The sequence below is a fragment of the Chroicocephalus ridibundus genome, chromosome 1 (genome assembly GCF_963924245.1).
Source record: "Chroicocephalus ridibundus chromosome 1, bChrRid1.1, whole genome shotgun sequence".
In the NCBI taxonomy this organism is placed as follows: domain Eukaryota; kingdom Metazoa; phylum Chordata; class Aves; order Charadriiformes; family Laridae; genus Chroicocephalus; species Chroicocephalus ridibundus.
In genome coordinates, this window is record NC_086284.1 from 146,543,221 (window position 1) to 146,560,929 (window position 17,709).

Consider the following 17,709-nt stretch of genomic DNA (forward strand, 5'->3'; position numbering starts at 1 on the left):
TCAAAGCAACTTATCATTCACTTCTTTCTCCAAAGGTCTTCCATGCTCTAAACAAAATAATGAAAACTAACTTATGATGTTGCCAAATACAGTGGTGAGTAAGTGGACTCCTGAGCAATCACAGCAGTAGCAGCATTTAACTTGTTGCTCAGGAGTCCATTTAGTTGTGTTTCTGCAAATAAAATTCCAGCCCGGGGGATGACAATTTCACTCTCTAGATCTGTGGGAGTCCTGGTGAGAACACCTACATCACTCTTTAGATGTTCTCCTTGCGGGGGTCCTGGCTGTGTACCACAGTCTGAATCCCCTTGGACTACGATGGTTTTCTAGTACATAAAGCTATTTTTACGGTACCTCATTTGCTTTGTGTCACAGTCTAGCTCATGTTCAGCTCTGAATTCAAAAGTGAACAAAGTCATTAAGAAGTAGGGGAGGCCCCTGCAACGGCTCCCCAGAGCCTCCTGCAGCAAGTCCTTTCAAGTCTATTGCTGAGGCCCCCAAAGTTCAAAGAGGCTCCACCAGCAGTAAGCACAGAGTTTTGAACTGAGCTACTGTATTTCTAACAGTAAAAGTGAGGAAGGTAAAGGTAAGTGATAAGGTAATAGCATTAAGTAACCCTAGTCACCCCCCATTAGACCCCAGGTGTAACTGGGAATGCCTGGGAAGGAGCATGTCCCAGACAAATCCAACTTTGTCTGACCCACGGGCATCCCAGCTATCCACCCATCGTGTCTTGGAGCCCTCCTGCACTTCCCAGCCAGAGATCCCACCACCAGGACTTCTGTTTTGGTTGCCTGACACTGCCTGCCACAGAGGTCTGCCCCTCCTCTACCACTGAAGAGCCCTTCAGCCCTTCCAGTTCCCCACTTCCCCCTCCCTCCTGCCAGGATTGTCCTTCCTCCCAAGCCCTTTTCCCACCAGTACACTCCACTCCTTCCTAAGCCCAAACCCCTTCCTCTGAATATGCCCCAGAAACTCCAACGTCTCATTAAGCATGCACTGCCTCTGTCTTCTTGGCTCCTTCAGCTCTGCCTGCTGAAACGCTGTTGCCTCACATGTTGGCTCTCCTTGCTTGCTACCTGCTGCTGTCATACCGCTGCCTGCCAGGCTCAGCCATAAATGCCAAAACCACGGACCTGCTCTCGTGGGAACTACAGAAGACTTGGCTCAGCTTGCACTTCCTACAAGTGTGCCCAGATGGGATGCTGGGAGAAGAAATGGGCACATCAGAGGAAAAACTGGATCTGTGGTAGGTCTCTTCAAGAGCCTTGCTTGCTGGTTTGGAGCAGCTTTTCAGAGTTGTAAAAGCTTGTAAGTATGTGTCACTTTTCCCCATCACAATGGCTGCGGATTAAAGCTGTTTATATTTTAAGTATTTCTATAGCAACATCTCATCAGCATGAATTTTGCTAAAACGCTGCGTTTTATCTGTGATATTACAGTAAGTCTATAAAATGTCACTCACTGAAGGCATTTTGAAATGGTTGTGAAAAAGGGAAGTCAGGGAAGACAGCATTTTATACAGCTGGATAAAGTTGCTGGCAGTTGGTAGCATAAAGAGATAATAGAGACAAAATAGATTTTTTAAGTAAAACTACCCAAGATTTAAGTAACCCATTCCAGAGTGTAATTAGGGTGGGAATAAGCATCTCCACATAGGACGTAATGAGGAATACAAGCTATTACAAGCTATTTTTACATGTATATCTGTCCATGTGGCTTTAGCATAGGCTACTTCGGATATGGATCAAATTAAACTACAAAAAAGGCATTTTTAGTACATAATAAGATTGTCCGTGTGGGCACTTAAACCACCCTGGCAAGCGTCATAATAGCTTCCCCAAACACTAATACCTAATTCTTGCAAGCTAACTGCAGCTGACAGGCTTGAAGGACTCCCGCAATGGAGAGGTGGTTAGTGTCAGTTGAAGGCTAAAAGAGCTTGAAGCAACGGAAGAGGAAATGACTCAGGCTAAGAGAGGAAAATCATCCGATGGCACTGTTTATTAAAGGAGGTGGAGGAAAAATATCCATAACATCATCAGGTCTGTGCAAACTATTGTCAAGGTATGAGATTGCTGGTATGAATTACGTATCAGTAGATCAGAGGATCCTGTATTTAGAACATAGATAGACAACAGCTGAAATGTTTTTTTTCCCCCAGCCTCCCCTCCCTTTTCCTCTTCTCCCACCCACTCTTTTCCTCCTCTGTAAGCTTTGGTGGTTCAGATAAACTGAAACATGGATCTTCCCTCATCTTCCATTAAAGTTTGCAAAAGGAAATATCTGCAAGCAAGATGTTATAAAACCAGTCCTTAGCCATGTGCATCCTTCCTTTATAGTGACTCGTCAGTTGTGGATTCAACCTTCAAGTTATACATTCTCAGTGGCAGTAGAATATAAAATTTGAAAATGAAAGTATAAACAGTTTAATTGTCATTTATTCATACACCAGTTTGTAAATGCGTAACAGTGGCATAGCCGCTTACATTACCCTGAGACAATAAATCACAAAAAGAAATGCCTTTAAATGAACAAAAATACGTTTATACATGATATAGAGAAACTCCTTCCACAAAGAGATTTCAGAGCCATCAATGTACACTATTCGCTGAGCAATTTTCACCCGCTTTTGTGGCATTTTGACAAAGACTCAGTACATTGATGTTGTACTAACTTTGTAAAACACAACAATATAGAACCTGCAGCATAGTTTTTTCTAATCAAAACTAATTAGGAAAGCCAGGTAGGCAGAGTGCATTTATTTGCTGAAGTTTGGACAGGATTTTGAGACTAACATTACTCCTGCTAGGCTAGGAAAGGCTAGGAATAGGCTAGGAAGTAGGATTTAGGTAACAGGTACAGTGATTTTTATGTAGGAGCCAGCCTCCTACATGACAGGCTAAAGGGCAAATCGGGAGTAAGTGTTCACAAATAAAAGCTAAATCTAAGCAGAAAATCCTGTGTTTGGAAGTTTGCATTGACGCAAGCACTTTACACTGGTTTTGGTGAATTTGTGTATGGGGTAGGGCACCAAACTTTGTTGAGGGTAAGTTTGAAAATTGTCCTCCATGCATGTAGACTTTGTAACACTGGCTTCTTTCCTCAAGTTTTTGAGCTACTTGTTTGCCACAAAACCAGAATGCTTTATTTATGCAAAGTTTTTGCTGTGTTTCATGCTTGTTTTTATCACAGCAAGTTTACCAGTGAAGGAGTATGCTTCAAAAAAGCGTGTTTGAAAAAGACAATAGCATCTCTTAAGGGCTGAAGAGGGAGTCTCGATATGACTTCATTAAATGCCACACAAAATATTTCAAAAATTTGTGAGGACTAGTTCTTGAAATGCTGCTAAAGAAAAGATACATTCTTACTCTGCCCCCACATTGCTAAAACTCTGCTTTGCTAGGTTTAACCTTTGTAGCTCATGCATTCAGTGTAGGATTTTAATATCTCAGCTTACGCTAAAATCCAGAAAATTCAAATAGTAAAATTCCTTCTCCTTTTCATAGAACAGCTTGTTTGAATGAAAGTATATGCTTATTATTCTCAATAAAAAGACCTTATTTCTATGATCTATTCCTCTACTTCTGTTCGATAGATCTTCCCTCACTAACTGCTTCTGTCATAGTACAACTGTTAAGACACAAATGCATTTCAGGAGAGCGGCAGCAATTAAACAAAGTAGGTATTGATTTCATTGCCAAGTGAAGCCTGGATTCTTTTTCCATATGATCATGCACACTGCTGTGCATGTATATTGTCACTCCAAGACTTGCATCTAAGTAAAATGTGTGTATCTATAAACATAGGTGGAACAAATTTCTGTGCATGTGTGTGCACACATGTGTGTATATGGACACATGTGGTCTGAAATCAAGGGAAGTCAATGGAAAGACCAGCACTGACTTTACTATGCTTCATGTTAAGATCTAAATTGCTAAAATTGATTCATTCTCCATTTTGCCTTTACTGACTTGCCAGGCAGGAACTGCGTTTGTCTTTGTTTGTACAGTGTCTTGCACAATAGGCCTTTTGAATAAGATTTTGCTATCTAATTACTGTATATTAATGTATGTGATATAAGTTTATTACTCACCCACCCAGTCTTTATCTTGTTTCTCGTTGAAACGAAGGAACTGCAGAGCAGAATAGGCTTAAATAGTCAGCTGAATTAGATTTCTGTAATGATCTCTAATTCTACGGTTTGATCACATATATATTTACACAACCTTTATTTCTGACTGTAATGTCAGATGATACTAATTCTTTGCCTTCAGTGAGTGTTTTACTAATGAATATTTAAAGGAATGGGTGGGCATAAGCTACAAAGTTCAGGTGCTAATGTGTGTTTATATTTACAAAAAGTAACGTTAATTTTAACCTAACCAAGTTTTCTTTCCAATTTAAAAAAACCCAAAAAAATCCCAGAAAAACATTGACTTGAGCATCGTAGCAAAATGGAATTCCAGGCGGATGCCTCTCCCAAAGCTCAGGGAAATTTAGATGTGAACTTTTAATAAGGAGCATCTCTCTGTTAAAAGGAAAGCTTTGATGAAAATGTAAGAGTGATGTAAGATGATACTGGTACATAAGGAGCAGGGGCTGGAGAAATATCTGAGACATGTGCAGACTAAAGAAGAAGAAAATCAAAAGGCTTGCAAAAGCAAGTCAGAAATGACTCTTTCATTTAGGACTGTATGTGGCAAGGAGGAATTTTCATCTCAAAGAGAGCTATTGAGAAAAATAGCAAGCTAAGCTCATTCCCTCCTGCCTTCTGTCAGTCTGACTGCAGGCTCTCAAAAACTATTTGAAATTGTAAGATCTTCTAGCTTTAAGATGATACAGCAAGAATGAAATGGAAGGGTAGGAGACAAAAGGGAATGTAGGAAAGTAATCTTGCATAGCGTGTGTTAGCTGTCAAGAAAGTGTGAGTTAAGTGAACTAACTGGGTAGGGGTGGGGTTTGATTTGTTTCTACGATAGAAAACCTGAGAGAAAAAGCAAAGAGAGGAATGAAATTATTTTACTGCCTTGATTACTGCCCACCCCCGAAAAATCTCTTTGTTCTATTTTTCACAAACACAAGTCCTAAATAAACACCAGCATCCTCACTAATTATGTATGTCAAGGTGCTCTGAGAAGTGTCTGGAGGCCAAATATATTCCATGGTGTCCTAAATGCTGTGTTCCACAGTCACTCCCTCCCCATAATTGTAGGGTGAGGACAGGGGTAAGTCTTCAGGGTCTTATTTTTGGTGAACTACACTATTTGTACAATGACATCTTGCAGTCCTGTGTCATCTTCCTTTCCTGGGTCTCAAACAGATTTATAAGCTTTACCAGCAGTGATGGTTGATAGGAAATTTAGAGGAATTCTTCGAAAGTCAGTAGGTGACGTTCTTTGTATATGAAGAATTGTTCTTCAATAGCATAGCAGAGCTATGCTTATGTGTTCCTTTGTCTTGACAGAAAATATACCTGTCAGCTCATACACTTCCACTAATCTATTACGCTTGCCTTTCACATCAACAGGCTTTCCCACTTCCCCAGATTGCTCCCCTCTCTAAGAGTTCTTCCTTGCGTTGGCAGCTGTGATGGCAGGTGAACCATCCCTGGCAAGCGTGCTGGGGAAGAGAATGTAAGAAATAGGTCTCCTACAGAGATGTATTTGCCTCAGCAGCTTTATCCCTTTATACTGCAAAGCTTCAGTCAGTCCACGGCATGAAGAAAGATTTAGTAGCGCTAGTAGGTGACTCCTTTACAGATGTGTAAAACCTCACAAACAAGCTCCGAGTTTGCTGCAGAAATGCCTGGGTGAGCTTTGTTCTGTGCTGCGTGAGGGGTCAGGCTGGCCGCTGTCTGCGAATGCAGAGAGTTCGAACCACGGCGGTCATACTGCTCATGCCTATCAATGGCTTACAGGATTACTGATTACAGAGAGCTGCTAACCCACACACAGAACCTACCGGGAACAGAGAGTGTAAATGAATCATGATTGTCCCTTTCAGGCTGATCCGCCAATGTGTGGAGCCACTCCCTGCCCACAAAGACTCACATGTGTAGAGTGGCATAGAAATGATCTTGCCCTGTTAAATAGATGTATAAACCTAGAGGAGGCTGTATAGAGCCTCAGGGTCGTCCTGTGCTGCCAGTGTGCTCTGGAGCACTCATATTCCCGTCCCTTCTAGATGCTGTAACAAGGCCTCCAAACACTTACACAGTGCCTACAGTATGTTGCTCATCCCAATCAAGAGTGAAGTGGTTCCAGTAAGAAAAGAAAACACTGGAGGCCGTCATTAACTCTTTGGCTGTGTCCTCTGTAAAACTGTGCAGTCTCTGCTCCTTAAACACCAGTTAACATTAGTGACCAGAGACTACATCTTCCAATCAGGCCAAGCAAGAAAGAAGCTCACAGTGAAGTCCACATCAGAAGCACATATGCTATGTCTACACAGACAATTTAGCTCAGCTCTCAGTTCTCCAGATTGTTTTAACACTGTTTGCATCTGAATGGAAAAAAGCTCCACATTGCATGTAAGTGGCATTCCCTAAGCATGTCTTCGAGCCAGTCTTATCTCCTCACATCTGAGACAGAGCAGGCCTGTCTCAGTTCAGCAGAGGCAGGGTACAGGCTGAAGTAGCTTGCTGTATCAGGTCTTGTCCCCTGGATGCTACTGCTCCTGTCCCTGGCACATGCTCCTGTCTCCACCGTTGGCTGTACCTCCCCGTGGCTGCTGTGCTCAGCGGGAGCTGCGTGAGTCAGAAGCCCTGGCCTGTCACTGAAGTTAAGATCTTGCCTCCGTGAGGAGCAGGGATGCCTGCCATCTGGACAGACTTCAGACATGGCCAGAAGTATGGCTTGGCCTCAGCTCGGTCATGCTCAATCTCAAGCCGAATGTGAGTGTGAACGCAGCAATTTAAGAGTTGACAGGGCAACAAACCCAGTGACTCATGTTTCTTCCTTAACCACTGCACTTTTCTTCCTTCTACCTGTTCAGGGAAGGTCCACTGACAAGGAGCTGTTCTAGACACAGAAGTTCTCTCTGACATGAATTAAGTGAGATGTCAGCTGTTCACAAGGAGTCATTTAGATGTCTTTGAAAAGTGAGAGTGTGAATCAGCAATTCAAAGGGCAGATTTGTGACAGAGACGGGGCCTTATGGCAGGAGGACAATGTAAGGAATTGTTAATGATCGACAGGCTGAAGTGTATGTTTGTAAAAGCTGATTCCCCTAGACTAAGACTTATGAAAACTTTAAGTGTACGTGCATCCTTGGTAAATCTCCTGCAAAACTAAATTGGCTTATTTATTGCATTTCCTCCAAAATGGCAGGTTTTTCAGGAAAGGCTGATCAAAATCTGACAAGTAATAGAGAAAATGTATTAGAAAAATTTCATTTCCCCCACTCATTCTGGTGTTAATGAAGTTTTAACAACATACTATTACAGTTAGTTCTGATCTCACTTATGGTAGGGTCTGTCCCAAGTGGCTTCATTGACTTCAGTATCCTCACTTTAGATTACACAACCAGATTCTGATGTAAAATACTGTGTAACAGATCTATCATGTTAAGCTCTGTCTTCTGTTTCTTGTTTATAATTGCAAAGTTTCTGACTGTGCTGAGATAGCAAAATGCAGTTTAATGGATGTGTGTAATGCTACAGTTCACAGCGCCTTTTCGGTGGCTTTTTTCCCTCCTTCTCTATTCTAAATGTGTATTTAGATAATATTTTGGAAGTCATATTTTCCCAGACATCCCCTGATTATGGAAACCTTTTAGAGATAAGAATTTTAGAGAAGCTCTTTTTAGAATTACTGTCCCAAGCACCATGGCAGTTAAAAAACTATATTGCAGAACTTTCTTCTGTAGGCATTGAGAAAGGAGGAAGACTATCTTGTCTGTTCGTCTGATCAACTGCAACTCTATCCTTATTTTGCTTAACACACTCTCTGGTGGTTTGTCTTGTCTAGTTGTAAATGATTCATACAGTAAGACTTGAGTATCAGATAAAACAGCAGTAATTTCCTGGGACAAATATTTGGAAATATGTATTTCCATATTTAACAGCAATTAGTGAGAATAAATGAGGAATCGTTAATCAATTACTCCATCATATCGTTCTTGGTTTACTTAGGAAGCAGTCCCATCAGGCTTGATTCTTTTCTCATTGCCACTTGTGTAATTATGAAGCAACTCCTCTAAGTAACTCGAGTCACCCCAGAGTAAAACTGACATATGTGAGAGCTGAACCAAGTACGATGGAGCTACCTTTCCAAGAAAAGCAAGCAGCAGTCAGGCCTTAGCTGAAATATTTCTGCCCCTTCACCAAGCTGCAGCAAATTTTGATGCCTTGTAGGTCAGGTTTCCTCTCTAAGAGCAGGATACAGAGGTGCTGACTTGGGTATTTCCTTAGGGTAATGTGTCTATTTAAAGAACATACAGACACTTGCTGATTACCACAAGGATGGTTATAAACGGCACACAGTCAATTCCCCTTTGCAGAAACACCATGGCCTTGTCCCAAGAAACAGATGCTTTGGTATCCTTTCTTTTCAGGGCTCTCATAAAACCGAAAGGCAGCTGTTTAGACATATTGAGCACCCTTTTCTCTCCTCCGTCCCTGCCGTTGAATGGGGGAAACCTTTGCCCAAGGCTCTGACCCCGTGGTGTGGAAAAGTGCCTGGATCATTATGCCTGGCTTTTACATCTGTGCTGTTACACAAAGGACGCTCAAAAAGGTCTAAATGCGCAGACAAAGAAGAGAGCTTCAACCCACACAGTATCCTTAACAATTTTCTGTGCGTGGTTACTGCTTGGGATTTTTAACTTTTCTGTGAAGAATGTTATGGGTGTGATACATCATGTGCAAACCATTAACTACTTTCACCATTGTCATATATTTTCAAAAACAATAGTGCTCTTTATTAAAACACTTAAAAATAGCATTCTAGTGCAAAAGGTTATCCAATGCCTTTCTACTGTAGAGTATGTCAGCATCTGTTTGACAGTGTGCAGTGCATATTGGTGATTTATTTGTGAAATTCCTAGAGAGCAGGGTCAAGCTGTGCTAAAGCCTTGATGTGGCAAATTCAATGATGTGTAATAAAAAATGTAACAGCTGATAATGCAAACATATTGAGGAGGTTGCAAAGAATAGACTTTCCGTCTGCAAAACTGTTGAGAGTAGGGACCTAAGGAAAAGCAAACAGGAATCGTTGTTGCAAAGCTCAAATTTTATTTTAATGTGGTAAGGGAGGGACTTACCAGTGTGGTGGAAAGAGAGGCAGAGGCTGATGTTTATTGACACGTAACAAGGGACAGGGGCTGCTACCTGGCCACACAGCTCCGCTGCGGATGAGAGCTGGATCTGACCCTGGTCTTACCCTGATGCAGGAGTCTGGTAGTGCTGACTCTCCTTAGGGCCTCAAATCGCCAGCTAATGTAAATCAACATTGCTGTATTGCTTTCTATTGATACAGGACATGAGCTGGTTCCAATAATTTTAGCCTAGCCTGCAGATTTACACCAGCTGAAAACTTGGCTCCATGCAGACTGCGAGGGAATTTCCTTGACTTTTCTCCTCCTTCCCTTCAGAAATAAATTCTGCTGTATGTTTTCCATTTTCCTATAAGCTTTCTATCCGATGATCCAAACACTCCAAAATAAACATGTACATTTCCTTCCTTGGTACTCTGTGTCAGGATCTACTTGACTGCCTTTGCAAGAGCAAGCAATCCTAAAAATCCCGCTGTTGTGATTATACAGAAATTTCTTTTATTTTTATAACCATCTCTGAGTGTATGTGTTACAGCTCAGCAATACTTCTCACCGTATTCACGTTCTTGCAGTGCTTCTAGGTGCATTTCCTAGAGCTGTACACTGCTATTGGACTTACTAACCACCATTAGGCAAATTTTGCTATAATTTGTTCTAATTCAAGTCTGGAGTAAATGCAGCCATTCCTGAATAATTCTGAGTGTGTAAGCTGATAAATGTACAGTGGAATCTCCTGAAATGAAATGGGATGAAAACTGAATTACAGCGCGGCAAAGTAGGACCTGTGATCTCGAGTACAGTGACCTTTTCTTAAAATTAAATTCTAGCATTGGGCTGTGTGTATGTGTAAGGAAACAGGTAACCAAACTGCTACTGCAGATACGCATTACTTCTTCCTGTGTTTATTTATTTATTATTGCTCGTATCATAGTAACAACCAAAGGCCTAAACTGAGATCAAAGAATTGGTTTGTAGGTTGCTATAAAATACATGTATTAGCATACATAATTTATCTGGGCTGGCTCTAGATGTAGAGCAAGGACAGCAGACCAGGACAGTAAGGAAAGAGGCAGGAATCGTGTGGGCCTGCTCTCTGTTTTGCTCATGCCTGTGACAATATGTGGAGGCTGCTGTGCCGAGGAAGAGCTTGGTTATATGGGATAAAGATCACTAGTATGGTTTGCGTCTGGCTGTACCCAGCAATAGCAGCCACTGCCCTGTGCTTCCCCGTGCCTTGACAGCAACCAGAACTGGCAGTCCAGCTTGCCAGAGGTTTTGTCCCAGTTACACGTCCTTGTCTCCCACCGCAGAAGTGGCAAGGTCCTCTCTGCCTCAGACCACTGTGTCATTTGAGCTGCAAAACTCAGTTTCACCTATAGCCTTGGGAAACCCAGAAATGGCCGCGATGGGGTATTCTGGTATCACTCCGTACATGCCATATTCCTTTATGCTGGTGGAGAGTCTGGCCACAGGGGTTGTCCCAGACCGTTTACCATCTAACTTAGTGCATTATGTAACCAAGAGGTGTAAACACAAAATTTGGTGTATTCAAGCTTGTTTTTCAGTTTACAGAATAATCTGCTCAGGGACGAAATGCGTTTTAAGTGCCCCATGACTGGGAATGTGGGTGCGTGCTTACCCCTATCCCTGTGTACATCCCGCCACTTTGATTTAGTGGCCTTGTAAATGCACTCTCTCCACACATATTTTGGCACTGGTGTGCATGAATGCAGAAGTCACGGGGCACAGGGAGTCCAGTCCTGCATCATTTGGATGGGCCAAAAATATCATTCAGTGGGCTATATTTTAGCCTTTGGGGCAGCAGTGAATGAAAGTCATTGACAGGTCATGACGGTACCGCAGCAAGATGTGCGTGCTTCTTCACAGAAGCACCCCATGCTTCCCACACCTCTTCTGTGGGAGAGGCTGTGTAAGATAAGGCTGTTGTGCTCCCTGCCATCTACGTTTGGAGTGTCCCAGCAGGAGTTAATGCAGCCCTCTGCTTACCAAGCTTCATCTGGCAAACAGCTGCATCCAGACCATGGCCCCAGTCGACAAGCGGGGATTTGCCAACCAGAACTTTCTGTGTGAAATTGGTAATTTCAATTTAAACTTCTTGCTTGCCTGTCCTTTGCTTTGCCGGGATCTTGGGCTCCAAACCCGCCAGGCAATTCCCTGGACTGCAAGCCCAGGTGCCTAGGCTTTTCCAGCTCTGAGCTCTTCTGCTATCTGAGAGGTCTGTGGATCACTGACATCAGGGGCTTCCAGCCTTCCCTAAATCTGCAAGCTGTCCAGCATCTCCAGTGGCTGAGTCTCCCAGGCTGGTTCATATCCCCAAAATAGCTGACTCCCAAGCACAGCGGTTTGTGAGGAGGGCTGCCCTGGGATTCTGCTTCCAGTTTCCCAGGGGAGCTGGGGAAACGCATCCTGTCCAAGAAAAATGTGAACTGCTACTACTGCTGGAATGCTTTTTACTACTTTGAAAAGCGTTAGGTCTTCATGCATTGTCCTGAGCTGTAGCAACGTGTTCAGCTTACAGGTCCAGGCAAAACAGGCAAAAAACTGTTGGGCCAGAAAAAGGGACATGGTTTCCAAACTGACGATGACGTTTTCATTCTTTTTTCTAAAGTAAAAAGTCTGCAGCAAAAGAGTAGCTCTCTTGGAAAGAAAATATTTCATTCTTTTTTGCTTTATGCACCATTTTAGTATTTTTCCATGTGTTTCTGATCATCTCAGGGAGATGTATAGTTTTACCAAACTCCAGAGAAATAAAACTCTTGGTGAGCTAGAAATCAGCTAGATCTCAAGGATTTTAATAATACCAAGGGATATGAGTGGAGGCTAGTGATGCTGAAAGGTAGGCAATGCTAAAATATAAACCCAGGCATAAGCAAGCGGCAGAACGGCCATTTTCTGAGAGCAGGATTGAACTCTAGGTCATGCCAAAAGGCGAAGATAGCCCGGTGATTTGCTTCAGTGTCGCCCCCAGCCTGGCTCAGCCGCACACAGAGATTCCTCTCAGCCACCGAGAGGGTGGGAGGATGCTTTAAGCAGGATGACTTAGCTGGAACCAAAGGTTTTGCTCAAGGCCTCTCAGCTCTGCACTGAGAGCACAAGCTCTCCGCTGTTCTCCCCAGTCAAAGAGAGAGAGACACAAAATTCATTAGGAGAGCGTCAAGGAGCTGCTGACCCTAACACGACACAAAAAAAACACGGGACGTAGCAAGGTATGTCACCACGCAGCACTGCCGTGTTTCCTCAGCTACCTGATTTCTCCCGCCAGCTAGAGCTGAGGGGCAATGTGCAGAGGCGGTCACTGCGCTGTGCCTGACGCCCCGACTCGTGAGGACGGGAAGAGCAAAACACGCAGGGGAGAGGTGGGAGCCGCTCGCGAGGAGTGGGTCATGCCAGGGCTGGCATTCTCTGTTCACCTCCTGCAGGTTCCACTTGAGGAACAGTGGAAGTCTGGCGTGTCTCAGGGCTACGTTTTGCTGCAGCCGACCCAGCCACACTGCAAGCATGCGCTGTAGGCCCCCCACGCTGCTCTTCCACGCTGTCTGGGGTAGGAGAGATCTACTTAAGTCATTCTCCCTCGTGTTTCTTTTTGGCACCCTAAAGGCGTGGGTGCAGCGGGAAGGTGAACTGCCACTCTGTCTAATGCTCTCTTTTTCTCCCCTTGAGAGACCCGTTGGATCTGCAGTGCTGCATACTTCGTTAGTTTTGGGTGCTGAGCTGCGGGTGCCAATAATAGAAACGAGCCATCTAATCGCTTGCTTTAGAGAAGCAATTTGGCCACCCCACTGATTTTTCCAAACATTTCTGGGCCTAGTCGGAATGAAGCCCATTAACTTCAGTGGGCTTTGGATGATTTCCTATATACACAAAACTTGAAAAATTATGCTTTAAAAGAAATACCAAAGTTAAATTGGGAAATTTTAACAATTCTCTTTGTATTTTAATTTAGTGGCTGTATGCTGACAATATAATTAGAGAGATGCTATGTTAATTAATGCCAGATGACATTAGTGGGATCGCAAAAGCATCCAGTTTTCTAAAGAGTAGTTTACAGCTGAACTGTTCCTCTCTCTCCACCCCATTTTTAGCAGAGAACTATATTCAAAAAGTCAGGAACAGCTGAATTAAACCAAAAGTCAAACCATTTACAAATACCAGTAATGTGGTGTATCTTAGCGTGTTACTTTCAAGCCAAACCAAATGTTATTGCAGAAAAATACAATCACCATGTTTCCTTAGTGCCTATGTGTAAAAAAGAAGGAAGGTTTGCAGGACCTTGCACTATTTTTATATAGTAGTGGACTACCTACCTGCCACTGAAGCCAAAGGAGCAGAATCTAGACTCGCGCTCTATACAGCTGAGCATTTGAAAGGTAATTCTTGGTTTAGGGTTTGGGGATTTCTCAGGGTCCATCAAATAACTTGAAAAGGATTTGCAGTGACAAGGCAAAACCTGTTCGCATTAAGTGTGAGTCCATATATGCTGTGTCCATAGACTGTGTGAATTCATCTATGTTAAACTTCAGTCCATACGTGTAAAATTACTAGGAGGCCCATACCACCACAGGAAATTTGATAGGGCACAAAAATTAACACCCCATGTGAACTATAGCCTTTATCTTGATATAAACTCACGCATATTTAAAATGGCATATATAGAGATATTTATCTATGGATGTAAACACTTATATATTTAAGTTCACTGTATGCTGTCCTATACCTGTCTTGTAGATCCTGTCTGGTGTAGAGTTAATGAGTTAAAAGTCTTGGGGAATACAATTGCAATTGTCTGCTGCGTCAGCAGACAAAAATTTGTAAGGGCATTGGTACTGCTGTAGGTAGGACTTAAAAAGAAAAATCTTCTGTAGGTGGTCTTAACAACGGTAGGGCAGCATAACGAGGTTGGCAGGGCTTCCTTAAAAGTCTTAATTTTCCTGGGAGGAGAACAAGAAAAGGTAAAAACTAAAGGCTGGTACATCCCAAATGACAGGAATGTCTCAAATGCTGTTCCTGGGTGACACATGGAGTCTTACACGAGAGCAAAATAAGGTGCCTGCATAAAACAAAACAGGCAGCCCATATAAACTCATGCAGCCAGGCCAAATGTCTTCAAAGACTTTGCAATGTAAACACGTCACATGTGCAGCCCGATCAGGTAGTGTCTGTCCTTGCGCAAAGTGCCATAATGGTGGCCTAAAAGCATGAAACCGCCATTAACGCCGGTATTGTGGCCTCTGGCTAAACCAACTGAAGTATAACTGCGTGCTTACTCATGGCCAGGACGGAATCTATATTGGTGGTTACCTGACAACGTATGCATCACTACTGGCCGTACGGGCTAGGGACCCTTGGTCTATCTATGTGTGACAGAAAAAGTCTCTTTACTGCTATTCCTCATTCACGGCAGGCAAACTCGAAGTTGCACAAACCCACTTATCTTCCTGTAGTAACTCTGCATTGGCTTTGCATCTGCTTTGCATAGAGTTCAATGCCAGGAAAAGCCACAGGAAAATTAACTCTTGTCTCAGCTTGTCTGACACTCTCTGTTACAGGGAAAGCTTACTATTTATCTTGAGGCTGGAGCTGTATTTTACATTTCCTCCCCCCCACCTCGCAACTGCTGACGGGTGGTGAAAGCTCATATATTCTCCAAGTTAAAATGTCATTGACTTTACTGTATAATGTTTAGGATTGGGCAAATCTGAGTAGCGTGCTTATGTGGCTGATGGGATTATACTTGAATTTGGGCCTAGCGCTTGATATCATAAAGGAAACATCTTGTCAGAGTAAGGAGCTGTGACGGGTGATTTGTCCTCAAAGATCCATATCCATGCAGGATCCAGAAGACTGGGACTGGAATATTTTAATGCAAATGTGAAGAAGCCTTTGAATTGATGAATATTCTTTAACTTAATGGAAGTATTTAGCTCTAGCACACTGAAGTGTTTTGTGATTTGAGGATGTGCATCTTCTTTGCCTGTGTTCAGAATTCTCTGGGCAAATTGAGAAGAAACAATAACCAAAATGAAGTTGGTAGCTCATAGAACAGCACTTCTGCAAAATCCAGGGGGTTTTGCATCACTTGTGATGACTTTTCACCAGCTTTCACGTCAATTCGGTGTATGGTTTGGCACTTAGTATTTTTGATCAGCTCATTTATTTTAGCCTGTATTCAAACCACTTCATACCTAAGCCTGAGAAGATATTTCTAAATGAAATTTAATTAAAGCAAACAGCAATCTCATAAAAGGCATTTATAAACAAATCTGTGCACAAAAATAAATAAATCAAGCTTTGCATTCTGCTATCTCCAGAATCCCAATAATTCATTTTCCCTCCAACTATATGCAAAATGATTGTTTGCACATTTCATTGAGACACGGCGATTCAAGCTGCCATAGGTACCTGAAGTTTTCACAGGGAGGGTTGCACCAAAGGCAGCTGCTCTCCGGATACTCTTCTGATCCCAGCTGGGACTGTGTGGGTTTTTAAAGATGAACAGCTTCTCCCCATATAAAGCACTGCAGATGAGAACAAACCATCCAAGCTGTTTGTGGAACACCAGCATTTTGTGCAGAACTGGGCAAGTTTTCCTGTTAAGCAGGCATTTCCCCACTGCATTAGGAAGAACCACAACACACAAATAGTTTTCCTAGGGGGGGTAAAAAAAATACGAAAGTGAGATCCGGCTATCCTAAAATTGCTGATCAGGGCGTTTACTTCAGTTACCGAACATCTGCATTCAAATCCTTTCTTTGCCTCTCACACCACAGATGGGAATGTGGGTTTCCCACATCCCAAGCTTGTGGTTTTACCACCAGGCTACTTGTTCTTTGAAAGCAGGTCTTTCTTTTGGTTTTTACATCTGCTCATGTGAGGTAGCCTACTCGATAAGCACACTGAATCACTCAGTTTTAACTCTAATTTGGGAGGTGATTTCACGTTAAGCAGTGATATGTGTTTTTGTGAGTCTTTTTTTATTGAGGTTATTGGGAAACAATCTAGTAAGAATATTTAACACAAAAATGACCAGGTTACTAACACCTAAATCACTGGTAGAGGAGAAATGGGGATCATAAAGAGTTTCCCAATTTCATTTTCCCCATAGTTCATGACAGTATATACCCTCCCGCTGCACACAAGTATCCTTACAGAAGCTCCCATAGGAGAATTAAGGAAAAGAAAGGAAAAGAAGGAAAAGTCCATAGGACTTTTGTCACTGATTTCAGTGACAAAAGACTCATTTCAAGAATACAGGAAAAGCTCATCTGATCTTTCGCAGTCTGTGCCTTAAGAGACATCATGTTTCACACAACAGCTCGAAGATGTGTTTGTTTTACACTCGAGTCTTAACACCTTAGCACCAGGGAGAAGTGCTGAACACCACCATGGAGGCTTTGCCTTACTTGTGTGAATTAATCACAGGAACGCACTTTGTAAATTAGCCGGCACAGCCCCGGAGGGTTAATGCCTTCCATGCTCAGCTGGGTACGGCCCAAAAGCAGAGCCCCTCAGATGCACGCTGAGAATGAAAGAAGCTGGAAGCTGTCACACGCAGTTGCAGAGAACAAAGCACATTAAACACATTAAAACTCTTGCACACCAGATGCGTAGACACGACACATTTATTTTTGACCTTCCAATTTAAAGACGGAAAGTGCAATCGGCCAAATTAATCCCTTGTGTGAGCCAGTCGACATCGCTGGAGTTACCCTCGGAATAAGCTTCGTTAGGAATAAGGTTCACTACCTTTGTCTGAGACCTGGCGACGTGTGTCAAATCTTACTGCTTGGGATGTAACACGGGTATAAACAGCATTAGAGCGTATTAATCAACACATTAGAGCCTTTCAATTACAGGGAATGATATTTTTGGCCTTTTAATAAGAAAGCAGGCTTCATTATGCCAATTGTTAACTTGCTTCCAAAAAAAAACCCTGTGTTTATCAACTTTTATACAGAACACCCCGGTAGCTAATAACAAAGCCTTGCATTTTATTTTGCAACGAGTGAAAGATGACCAACTTTAGCGGGCTCCGAAGTTCCCCGGCAGTTCCGCAAGGCCTCTGCTGACATTTTTGTGGATAAAATGCTTTTTATCTTTAGCTAGGCACGGCCTTACGCCTGCCCCGCGTCGGCCGGCCAACCCGCTCCTCTCAGGTAGGAAGCCTTACGGCGGCCGTTAATCCTCTTTCCCTCAGTCGCCGCCTCTCCCCCCGCCCCGGCGATGAGGGGAGAGGGAAATGGCGAGGAAACGCTGGAATTGTACTTATTTCCCTTCACCCACCCTCCAGCGCGCACTTCCCGGCCGGGCTTTCCCTCACGCCGCCTCTGAGCTCCTCTTCCTCCCCCCTCCTCCCGCCGCGGGCGTTTGAGGCGGCGCGGCGGGAGGAGGGGGGAGGAAGAGGAGGGAGGGGCC